Here is a 12,211-nt window from a genome sequence, read left to right as displayed (position 1 = left end):
CTTCTGCCTCACCCCAGGTCTTTACCACATTATTGTCTGTGTCCATGGGTCATGCATATATGCATATAAGTGACTCAAGCTATTTAAGAGAATTGACCGTTTTGATCCAGCAGACTAGCTGATTTTTCACAGTGCACCATGCAACTGTCATATGGACACAGGTGATATTATGTTGATACAGGTGATATTACGAAGCATTAATGCGGTGAACATTTCATCGTAGGCTACGCAGAAGGCTGCACGCGGGTCCCTTTCTCAGGCCTGTTTTTAGCGAGAGCTCATGCTATGCACGCACTTGCACCTGTCCTCGGCAGGCTCAACAGCCAGCGGCCCATTTATGCTGTTACTGTACGCGTGGCCGCACGGTGAGGCCTGGACAGGGGCTGAGGTTGTGTGAAGGTCACCATGGCCCCGGCCTTCAGACAGGGACCCTCTTAGGAACCACCACGTAGGCAGCACTTCTACCTGTGCGTTTTCGTATTCTTTGAACTGCCCCCCTGACCCCCACCACCCACTTTCCGATGAGGAAGGTAAGAGCAGTTGCCCCCTTCATGTGACAGATGCAGACTTGGCCCAGGCCCAGCAAGAAGGTCTCTGAAGACACCCGGGGTCCTTATTAGCACCTGGAAGAGAGTCCCTGGCTCCTGACTCCACCATGTGCCTTTGCTGCTCTCCCTCCCCCACCGGCCTCCCTCCCTCTCTCACTGCTATTTCAACTGCTCCACGAAGTCTTGCCATGAAAAACTGCTGAATGCGGGGCACTTGGGCAGTGGATGGAAAGACCTCTTCCAAAGGCCTTTGCAAAAACAGGTGCAGTTCACCGTGACCTGGCCTGGCCCCAGGAGAGGTCGCTTGAGGGAGGCTAGGCACCTGACAGAGACATTTTTGGTCCAAAGGCAGCCCAGATGTTCCAGCGCCCACGCTGCCCGCACAGATGGCAAGTAGTAACTGGGGCATCCAGGAATGTGGTCCAGGGCCCTGGGCTCCCAGCCGGGGGGGCAATTCCGGACTCAGCAAACTGGTCAAGATTTGGAAGTGTATTACATATGTCCCTTTCCCCCCGCCCCCCATTGACCCCTCCTAGCCCGCCCACACCCCCTGTCCCAGGCTGTCACCGCACTATTTTCTGTGTCCATGGGTTATGCATATATGCATACAAGTGACTCAAGCTGTTTAAGAGAATTGACCGTTTTGATCCAGCGGACTAGCTGATTTTTCACAGTGCACCATGCAACTGTCATATGGACACAGGTGATATTATGTTGATACAGGTGATATTACGAAGCATTAATGCGGTGAACATTTCATCGTAGGCTACGCAAAAGGCTGCACGCGGGTCCCTTTCTCAGGCGTGTTTTTAACGAGAGCTCATGCTATGCACACACTTGCACCTGTCCTCGGCAGGCTCAACAGCCAGCGGCCCATTTATGCTGTTACTGTACGCGTGGCCGCACGGTGAGGCCTGGACAGGGGCTGAGGTTGTGTGAAGGTCACCATGGCCCCGGCCTTCAGACAGGGACCCTCTTAGGAACCACCACCGTCTTACCTGTAGGCACTTGACTCAGAGTCAAACACTAACATCCCACAGCTGTAATCACAGTTGATTTGCAGGAAGGAAAATAATTTGGGATCCATGTGTATTAAAAAACACACAACATGCATACATACAAATACATAGTCACATACATATTTAATACGTGCTTACATGTGAAAGATTTAAAGTTATGTATCAGATTTAATAGTTGCAGCCTGAAGGTGGAGGAGAATGGGATTTGGGGAGAGAGGAAGAAGTTGTGAAAGAATATTTTAATTTCAATCCCAGGAACCTTGGGATTGTTTGAATTCTTAACACCTAGAAGGTTTTCGTTTCCACTTGTGTACTTTTTTTAATCTTTTGCCACAGAAGCCGATAATGATCTTAAAGGGAAAAAAGAAAGCGGGGGGGAGAGGAAGAGGAAGGGAGGAAAAGAGCAGAAATGGGAAAGAGAGAATATGTACAAATTATCAAGAGTCCAATCCATGGGCTCTGAATGAAGGGGTGGTTAGAGATGAATGCGATTCGTTTAGAAAGGCTTGATGAAATGGTTGGATTTTGAGCAGAACTAAAAAATAATAATACACTTACTGTCTCCTATATAAGACCTTCACTGCAGAAAATTTGGAAAATATGAAAGAGCACAAAGAAGAAAATTGTTACCCTCTCCAAGCAATCCACAGCTGGCCTGGCCATTACTTCCCTTCCAGGGTCCTTTGTTGTTTTCAGACTACATTTTGAAGGGTGACAGTGACGTGCCATCATGCAAGCAGGGAGGTGGGATAGGGAGAAAGAGCAATGGAGACGTTATTGCTGGTGCCAGGGAGTTATGCTAGGTTATCTGGGAGATCATCCGGCAGTTGTTGGAGGTTTTCTAACGGGCAGAGAGACAGCAGGGATCTGACCTCACTCTGAGGGATGCTCACCAGGCAGTTGCCCATCCCCTCCCAGCCCTCCATCCCAGAGATGCTGTCCTCGGGGGCCTGGCTATGGGGACATTTGTCCATCTTGTTGGTGGCAGGGATACTGTCACTAAAGAAGGTCATTTAAGGTTCCAGGAACAAGGGCTATGACTTTGTGTGTGAGGTGGGGAGGGGCGGGGGAGGCGGGGGTTGTAAGCATCTCATTCTCTCCTGCAGTGTCCACTCCTCGTCTGGATCCATAGTTCTTAGTCACCTCTCCATTGGAATTAACCGCCCATAGCATGCTCTGTTTCCGAAATGCGGCCTTTGATTTGAGCATCCACACTCTCTCTTTTTTCTTTTTCTTTTTTCCTGTTTTGCTCTATTGCTCGTAATGTTTGTGCAGCTGCTCGGGGAGCTAAATAAATATGCAATCAGTGCGATGCCGCGATGTTCCTTCCTTATCAGGGAAGGGAGAAAATGCCAAGTCGAGTTCCGTGCAGTTTTCAAGAGCTCCGCGATGCGAAGCCATCCGTTCGCTTAATTGATGTGATCTGAATGGGAATCGCTGGGAAACTGGCACGCACGTGGCGCCCAGTTGTTGGTGTTTTTAATAGCTCTGGTCGGCTGAGGTTGGACCATTACCTCCCTCTGCTTCTTCAAATGATGGAGAGTTTGTATGTCTAAATTTTGCTGGAAGTGGAATGCTACATGACAGTCTTTTTCTTTTTCTTTTCTTTTTTCTGTTAAGCTGTTTCATATGAGTTTTAGACTTTATTATTTTTTAAATATATTTTTATTGATTTCAGAGAGGAAGGGAGAGGGGGAGGGAGATAGAAACACCCATGATGAGAATCAATGATCGGCTGCCTCCTGCATGCCCCCTCCTGGGGATCGAGCCCGACACTCGGGCATGTGCCTTTGACCAGAATCAAACCCAGGACCCTTCAGTCCACAGGCAGAGGCTCTATCCCCTGAGCCAAACCAGCTTAGGGCAGATTTTATTCTGTTTTGAGAACAAACTACCATAAGCAGTGTGTGTGTGTGTGTGTGTGTTCATGTTCCAGCAATTAGAAGTTCAAGCATAGTCATTCACATTCATTATATCAACTGGCAGTATTTGTTTATTCACTTGTGTACCCAATCTTTTATTCATTTAACAAATATTTATGGAGTCCATCTCCTTGGACTTAATGGATAAACACAGGAGATGGACGAGTGAATAAGACTAAAATCTCACCGTAGCTGGAGAAACGAATGAGGGGACCATATGCCGTTCCTGGGATGGGGGTGCGTCCTGGGTGGGGAGACTTTGCAGCTCCGTAGCTGGATTTCTGATAGCACCAGGGCAGGGTGTGGCTGGCTTGCTTTCTTAGTGGATTCTTCCACCCAGGGTCACGGTCAGAAGTAGATGTATCTGGAAACAACCCACATGTCCATCACGCAGAGGAGGGAGGTGGGATGAGGAGGAAGAGCAATGGAGAAGTTATTGCTGACGCTAGGGAATTACTATTTTTTAAATATATTTTTTTTTATTGATTTCAGAGAGGAAGGTAGAGGGGGAGGGAGATAGAAACATCAATGATGAGAGAGAGTCATTGATCAGCTGCCTCCTGCATGCCCCACACTGGGGATCAAGCCCACAACCCTGGCATGTGCCTTTGACCAGAATCAAACCCCAGGACCCTACAGTCTGCAGGTCGACGCTCTATCCGCTGAGCCAAACCAGCTAGGGCAGATTTTATTATGTTTTGAGAACAAACTACCATAAGTAGTATCTCTTCAACCAATGAACAGATAAACAAAATGTGGTTGATCACACAGAGACTGTTCTGTTTGACCATAGAAAAGGATGAAGCTGACATAGGTGAATCTTGAAAACATTATGCTCAGTGAAAGAAGAGAGTCCTAAAAGACCTGTATTTATTGGCTGATTCCACTGATATGAAATACTGTATACAGAGCAGGGGAATCTGTAGGGCCAGAAAGGAGAGCTACAGTTTGTCGTGATGTGAGGGAGAAGAGATGGGGGGTAGGCAGTTACCACCAAAGAGGATGGGGTTTCTTTTTAAGGCGATAAAAATGTTCTCAAAGTTTTGTTGGTGACAATTGTACATATTTGTGAATAAAAACCATTAGGTTGTACACTTAAAATGAGTGAATTGTGTGGTATGTGAATTATATCTCAATGAAACCGTTTAAAAAGAAGTAGATCTATAGTCATAGAGCATCTGTCTTTTGTGCTCTGTGACGATGACAGGTGCCCTGACAGTCTCGGTCCTTTGCCAAGCACTGACCAATGGCCATGCAGACTGTCAAACCCTCTCCCTGAAAATCACAAAACCTCCCTGTCTTTTCCTTAAATAAATAGCTTTCCCCCCTGAACTCTTAGAGCATTCAATTCAAATGTCAGACCCACTCGCGTTCACTGCCACCATCTCTTTACTGTCAGTTTCCTGTAATCGATCACTGGCTATCCAGGGCAAGGACCATTGATTTGTCTCTGAATCCCTCACACCGAGCCTTGTGCCTTCAAAGCAACCAGGCTCTTCATAAAAATAGAAGAAGGGAGCCCTGGCTTGTTTGGCTCAGTGGATAGAGCGGCGGCCTGCAGACTGAAGGGTCCCAGGTTTGATTCCTGCCAGGGGCACGTGTCCAGGTGGCAATCTCGATCCCCAGGAAGGGGCAGGCAGGAGGCAGCCGGTCAATGAATTCTCTCTCATCATTGATGTTTCTATCTCTCTCTCCCCCTCCCTTCCTCTCTAAAATCAATAAAAATATATTTTTAAAAATATGGAGGGAGGAAAAGAGGAAGGAACTTGGGAGGGAGAACTGCCATTTCATCAGGAGCAGTCACACCTACACCTGGAATACAGGTGTGTGAGGGTCTCTATCCGAATCATGCTCAGGGTGCCTTCAAGCAGCCTGCAGTAGACTGATGGGTTAGACGTAATGGGATTTGTGCAGATCCATGGAAGAACGGCAGTGAGTGCTATCAGAATGCCTGCATTTACGCTAAATTAAACTATGTAATCTTACTCTACACTCATTCTAATATTACTCGTTAACCACTGTCTGTTGGCAGTTTACATAATTGAATCCTGGCATACGTATTTCTCTTATTCTGCGTTGTTTATAGACTCAAGTCCAGAGACCTTAGTTTCTGCTTCATGTATGTCTCCCAAAGTGTGAACTACAGAGCAATTTGTTAATAGAGACTTCTTCTCTGAGAAAATGGCTGAGTGATATCTTTAATGACTTTTATAGGAAATTTGACACGGTGTGGCAAGCTTTAAGAGTGAGGTTAAGGTAGTATTTTTTGTATCCACCATTAAGTAAGCCACCTGATCCTTTATGCCCTAGAGTTCAAGTTACTCTCACAGTCTATTGTGTGGTATCTATATAAAAAAAGCCTAAGCAACCGTTAAGGTGGAATGACCAGAGCAACCGGTCGCTATGATGCACACTGACCACCAGGGGGCAGACACTCAATGCAGGTGTTGCCCCCTGGTGGTCAGTGCGCTCCCATGGGGGGAGCACTGCTCAGCCAGAAGCCGGGCTCCCGGCTAGCAATTGCAGCAGCGATGGCGGGAGCCCCTCCTGCCTCCGTGGCAGTGCTAAGGAGCAGTGAGCAGGCGGGCGGTAAGGAGCAAGGGGTCCTGGACTGCAAGAGGGCACAGGCAGGGCTGAGGGATCCCTCCCTCCCAGTGCACAAATTTCATGCACCAGGCCTCTAGTTGACATATAAGAAAACAATTACCCGAAAGAACTTCTGCTATCTCCAATACAAAGAGGTCAAGTTATTGCGTCCATAATTCCTGTGGACAGCAGTGGCCAAGTGCAAAGAAGAACATTTTCTGTGGGACCTTGTGACTCCTGGTCCCCAGACACATACCCCCTTCCTGGCCTGGCTGCCCAAGCATTGCACGTGTGATGGAGTCAGGCCCGGCTCAGCGATTGCTACAGCAACATTCCCTTTTGGTCCCGCATGGAAATCATTATCACCATTAAGCACTTATTAAATGTCTCCTTATGTTTGATGCCAAAGTGGATTTTATAAGAGAGTCCTGGCTTGCTGTGATTTCATGTACCCTCTCAGACAGGGCAGCTGCAAACCAAATTGGGAACTGATTATCTACAAAGGGACATTTTTAGCAAGGATGATAAGAGTCAAATTTTCACATTTTTTTCACCATTTTTGGGACTATGGAGCGAATTATTCAGTCAACGGGTTTGAAAGTAACAGGTGGGCGTAGTAGAGCTGCCCTATTTGTCCTGTATGAGGGAACCCGAGCTGGTGGAGAGACGCTGGGATGGGCACAGGTCCAGGAATGACCGGTGCTATTTCCAGGGCTCCCAATAACTGAGGAGGGAGTTGGCTTCACTCGACCTGGGGCAGGGCCAACCGCAGGGCAATGCAAGGCCACCCTGGGTGTCCTGAGGTGGCCTGTGTGTGAGGATAAGCATGCGAGCTCATGCATTTCTGGATTTGGCATCTCCTCAGTGCACCAGGCTTCTGGACCACGGACATGGGATGGAGGCCTTGTGGGGAAAAGAGTTATTGTGAATCCTCCTTACTCCTCACTAGCTTCTCTATATCCATTCATTTGATTCCACTAGTATTTATTGAGCAGCTACTATGTGCCGGACCCTGTTTTAAATGCTGAGGATACAATGAGGCATAACACAGTCATGGGACTCATTTTCTGGTAGGGGAGGGTGCACCTGTGAGCCAAAGGGAGCAGTCTTCACTCAGAATCACATAGAAATCCCACGCCCCACACACTAATTCGGCAGTAATCTGAGAAGTGCATTGATCCAGTTACTTTTCCTGGCAGCTCAAACCACTGACTATCTTACCTACCGGCTTTAAAGAGCTTAAATAACCCCAGGGCTAGAATGATGAAACAGGCCCCAGAATAAACAAATCTCATTTTAGGGCACCGTGAGTCACCACGGGAGGCCCCTGCAGCACTGGCCACGCTTCCCTACCAACAAGAATGAACCAGCTCCTATATCCGCCCCGGGGGACCCTCTCCATCCTCTGTCCTGCCCTCTAACCAATGCCCTCAGCTTTGAAAGATACGAGAATACACAATTTTTTCCTTCCTGCAGTGCCAGCTGTTGCTAATCTCACAGACCAGCTTCTGCTGTCCTCAGATTCGTAGACCACCGTGTGGATGCGTACAATCTCAGGTGACTGTATTTATAAAACCTTCTGGGTTGGGGGAGGACAACTGTTAGGCACTCCATGGGCAGAAATGAAAATTCCAAAATTGGAGGAGAGAAGGTGGGAAAACCTTTTCTTCTCAGGCGAATAGTTCAAATATAAAAATAATTCTGATTTAGTCTTTTAAAAACACGGGAGCCCTGGCCAGGTAGTTCAGGTGGTTAGTGCACATTGTCCCAGTACACCAAGGTTGGGGGTTCAGTCCCCAGTCAGGACACATACAAGAAACAATAATGAATGCATAGATGGGTGGAACAACAAGTCTATGTTTCCATCTATCTATCTATCTTTATAAAACAACAACAACAAACCAATAAATAAATTAAAACATTTAAAAACATGGGAGTTAGAATCAGAGAAGACCTATGAATGAGATGGCCAGTAGTTTGGTGGGGCACTGACGGTTCAATGGAGAGTTCTCCAAAGTTCCTTCTACATTACTTCAGAAAATAATCCTCCTATATAATAAAAGCCTAATATGCAAATTGCCCAAACAGTGGAATGACCAGTCGCTATGACACGCACTGACCACCAGGGGGCAGACACTCAATGCAGGAGCTGCCCTCAGCCCGTAGGCCCCAGGCCAGCCAAGGCAGGTGGGGTCCCTCCCCTGGTTGCTCTGCCGGTCGCCCCACAGATCAGCCCTGATCACCAGCCAGGCCTTAGGGACCCTGCCCATGCACGAATTTTGTGCACCGGGACTCTAGTACACTTTATAAAACAGTACACTGTTTATAAATGCATCAATAAGAAAAATGAGCGAATTTGAATCTTTCCTATGTATTATAAAAGTAAGACAGTAACTGATCCAATAGTTTTGAACTCAGAGAAAAAATCTTATTCAGGAAGGACACTGACATTTTATCACCACCATGTTTTAGAATTGCCTGCATTCGGTGATAATAAAAGACCAACCAATGTTGAGTCTTCTCTTACTGCTTTGTTATTTTATATAGACAACACGCCCCTGACTGCCGACCTTGGGCAGACAGCTCTCGCTGCCCTCCTTGTGCGCTGCCCAGGTGTCTGTCCAGCTACTTGCCCTTCCGGTGGTCTCTCTAACTCATTTGTAAGCCCCAGTGAAATGAATAACATCCTCCATTGAGGGTGCAGCAGCCTCACACGTGGATGCTGGCGGCTCTCCACATGAGCGTGGGCAGCATGCAGGGAGGCTCCTTCTAGAAGGTTCTGTGGAAGAGAGACCTTGCAGACAAGCTTGGTGGATGGGGATTAATAAATAGCCAGGAAGCTGGAGTGACCCAAGGAAAGACACAGAAAAGGGGGGTTAGCAGCCACCAGGCAGACGAACAACAAAGACAGAGCTCCGGTGACCACAGTTTTACCTCCTGATGTTTTCTTTCAGGAGGACTTTGCCCAAATGTTTACGGAGTTAGTGACAAAAACAGGACAAGAACCCAGGGGTGCATAGGAGTTACAGCATCTCCCCCAAGTTTACCAAGTAGGCAGCTCGGAGGAACTCAGGACACCGAGATATAAAATAGTGCACACAGCCTTTCTCCGTCAACTACCACAATATCAACCCCTTGCAATGACGGCATGGCCACCCCCCTGGCCATTGAGACAGAATCCTGCGTTTCCTCCCGGGAGTGCGGGTGGGCAGCTGAAGAGAGGCTGCGAATCAAAGAATACCTTTAACTTATTCATCAGAGCTGCGGCCAAGGGGCCTCAGAGTGCTGGCTCCTGTCCTGGAAAATTGGGTAAGTAGTTCTGTGAGCCTGACTTCACCGATTGCACATCGAATTATTGGCCAATAGACCAGACCACCATTCTTGAAGCTGCTCAGCTTCCCAGGTTAGCGGCGGTGGGGAAGGCCCGAGAAGCAGTTTAAGAAGGTTTCCTTGCTTCCCATCGAGGGATCGGAACAATACGAAGGGAATTTGCGCAGATGCATCTGGTGTAGGTGGCGGGAGCGGCTCCAGGTGTCTGCCCCGTGGGGCCAGACCAAACCTGGGTTCCGCAACCTGGGTCCTTGGGTTCTCACTAGGAAAGAATTCAGAGCAAGACCCCAACTGTCAGAGAACATTTATTGGGTAAATTACAGAGAGAGAGAAAAGTAATTGCTAGAAGAAATGGGCTTAGGAAACACGTTATAGAGGTAAAGGCAGGGCCCTTGGAGCTACTGGTAATGTGCCTGGGCTGGGGTGAAGGGAGGGGGAGAAAAAGGCACTGGGCTCCATCCTAAGGGCGTTAAGGGAGGAGTCTTTAGGGGGGGCCCGGGGAAGATCTCCATAGAACATTCGGCAGCTTTCCAGGTGTGTCCTTTCAGGGCTGTGGTCGCCACTGATTGGTTGGCGAGCACGAGGGGCAGGGTTCATTAGTCCATGCAGCTGGTCAGCCCTCAGCCGTGCGGGTTTTGCTGCTTTTCCGGGCCTGGCGCTGAAATACGACTGAGGCCTAGATAGGAAAGGCCAGGGGGTCCAAACCCCAAGACCAGCGATACACGAGGGGAGGAGAGGTCACCCTGGGGGTGAGGTCCCACCCTACAATGGATTGTCCTTTGCTAGGCACCTGGGGGTGTCTGCCCTGGTGACCTTCTCACCAGGCCCACCGTCCTGGCTCTGCTCCTGTCGGTCTCACCGCCTACAGCACATCTCCCTGGTTCACAGCCTGGATCTAAGGATAAGAAAGCAGGAGGCCGGGTCTTGCCAAGCAGACAAAAGGAGAAGGAGTGTAAACGCCGCCCTCGGAGCTCGGGTAAAGGCCACGAACACAACGCCGAGCGAGCAGAAGTCAGACACGTGAGTACGTACCGTTCTGCTCCTTTCGTATCACGGTTTCAAGACCAGGTGGAACTCCTCCGTGCTCTCCGGAGTCGGGAGAGCGGGGAGTGCTTATCCTTGCTGGGGTTCGTGACCCCGAGGGGCACCAGAGACTTCTGGGGAGCTTGGAAGTTTTCCGCTTCTCGAGCCGCGTGCCAGCAATGCGGGTGTGTTCACGGCCTAAATAGTGTCAAACTGTAACTTGCGGTTTTCTCCCTTTTCTGTACGCATGTTATACTTCTGGGGACAACAAAGGGGTTCTGCGGACAGTGATCCCACAGGGCGGTCTGGTCACAAATCCCTAACCGAGCAGGTTACAGGGGGGGGGTGGGGGGAGTAATCATCCCCCAGGTATACAACTTCTTCAGTAAAAGGCTTTTCTCTGCCTTCAGCAAGGCCTGTCTATTGCTTCTGTGCGTCGCAGGGGTCCTCAAACTTTTTAAACAGGGGGCCAGTTCACTGTCCTTCAGACCATTGGAGGGCCGGACTATAGTTTAAAAAAAAACTATGAACAAATTCCTATGCACACTGAACATATCTTATTTTGAAGTAAAAAAAAAACAAAACAGGAACAAATACAATATTTGTGAGAGGGCGAGGACTACACCCTCCATCTGTTCACGGCCTAAATAGTGTCAAACTGTAACTGGTGATTTTCTCCCTTTTCTGTACGCATGTTATACTCTGCGGACAACAAAGGGGTTCTGCGGACAGTGACCCCACAGGGGGGTCTGGTCACAAATCCCTAACCGAGCAGGTTACAGGGGGGGGTGGGGGGAGTAATCACCCCCCAGGCATACAACTTCTTCAGTAAAGGGCTTTTCTCTGCCTTCAGCAAGGCCTGTCTGCCGCTTCTGTGCGTCGCAGGGGTCCTCAAACTTTTTAAACAGGGGGGCCAGTTCCCTGTCCCTCAGACCGCTGGAGGGCCGGACTATAGTTTAAAAAAAAAAAACTATAAACAAATTCCTATGCACGCTGCACATATCTTATTTTGAAGTAAAAAACCAAAACGGGAACAAATACAATATTTGTATTTGCATGTGGCCCGCGGGGCCGTAGTTTGAGGACCCCTGGTAGGGTAACACATCTTTGAAAGGCCCTCTTTCAAACCCCTCCTTCAAAAGTGCGACCACTCCTGAGAGAGCACATGATCTTAGCTACCCGGCGATCCCATCCCTCCTTGCTTTCTCCCACCCTCAGGGAATCTTCCTGGTTTTCTCCCTTAATTCCAAAGGCATAAGAGAAGCTGAAAACTGGTATTCCCGGGAGCATTTTTCTCAGTCTGTTGAGATCTTGTTCAGGAGTATCTTCCGTTTGACACAAATGTTGGTAAGAATAGTCTACAGGTTTGGATGTTTTTACGTCGATATGTCAATCAAATCTGGCAAAAAAGAAAAAGCCGCACAACTAGTTATAGTTGGGGATAGAGCAGTGGTTCTCAACCTTGGCTGCACATTAGAATCACCTGGGAATCTTTTTAAAATCCTGATTTCGGGGCCTCATCCCCCTGAAATTCTGTTTCTTTGTTACTAATGTTGTGGCCTCACCTCATCACAAAGAAACAGAATTTCCAGAGGATGAGGCCCAGAGATCAAGATTTTAAAAAGATTCCCAGGTGATTCTAATGTGCAGCCAAGGTTGAGAACCACTGGGATAGAGCATCTGGTATAAATTTTTTTTTTTTTTAATTTTATCCGGGTGACATTTGTTAACATGGATATATAGGCTTCACATGTAAACTACTAATTTAAAAAATCTGTATTTA

This window comes from Myotis davidii, unplaced genomic scaffold (genome assembly GCF_000327345.1).
Source record: "Myotis davidii unplaced genomic scaffold, ASM32734v1 scaffold174, whole genome shotgun sequence".
Lineage (NCBI taxonomy): Eukaryota > Metazoa > Chordata > Mammalia > Chiroptera > Vespertilionidae > Myotis > Myotis davidii.
The sequence above is the reverse complement of the archived record's forward strand: the minus strand, read 5'-3'. Positions refer to the sequence as shown.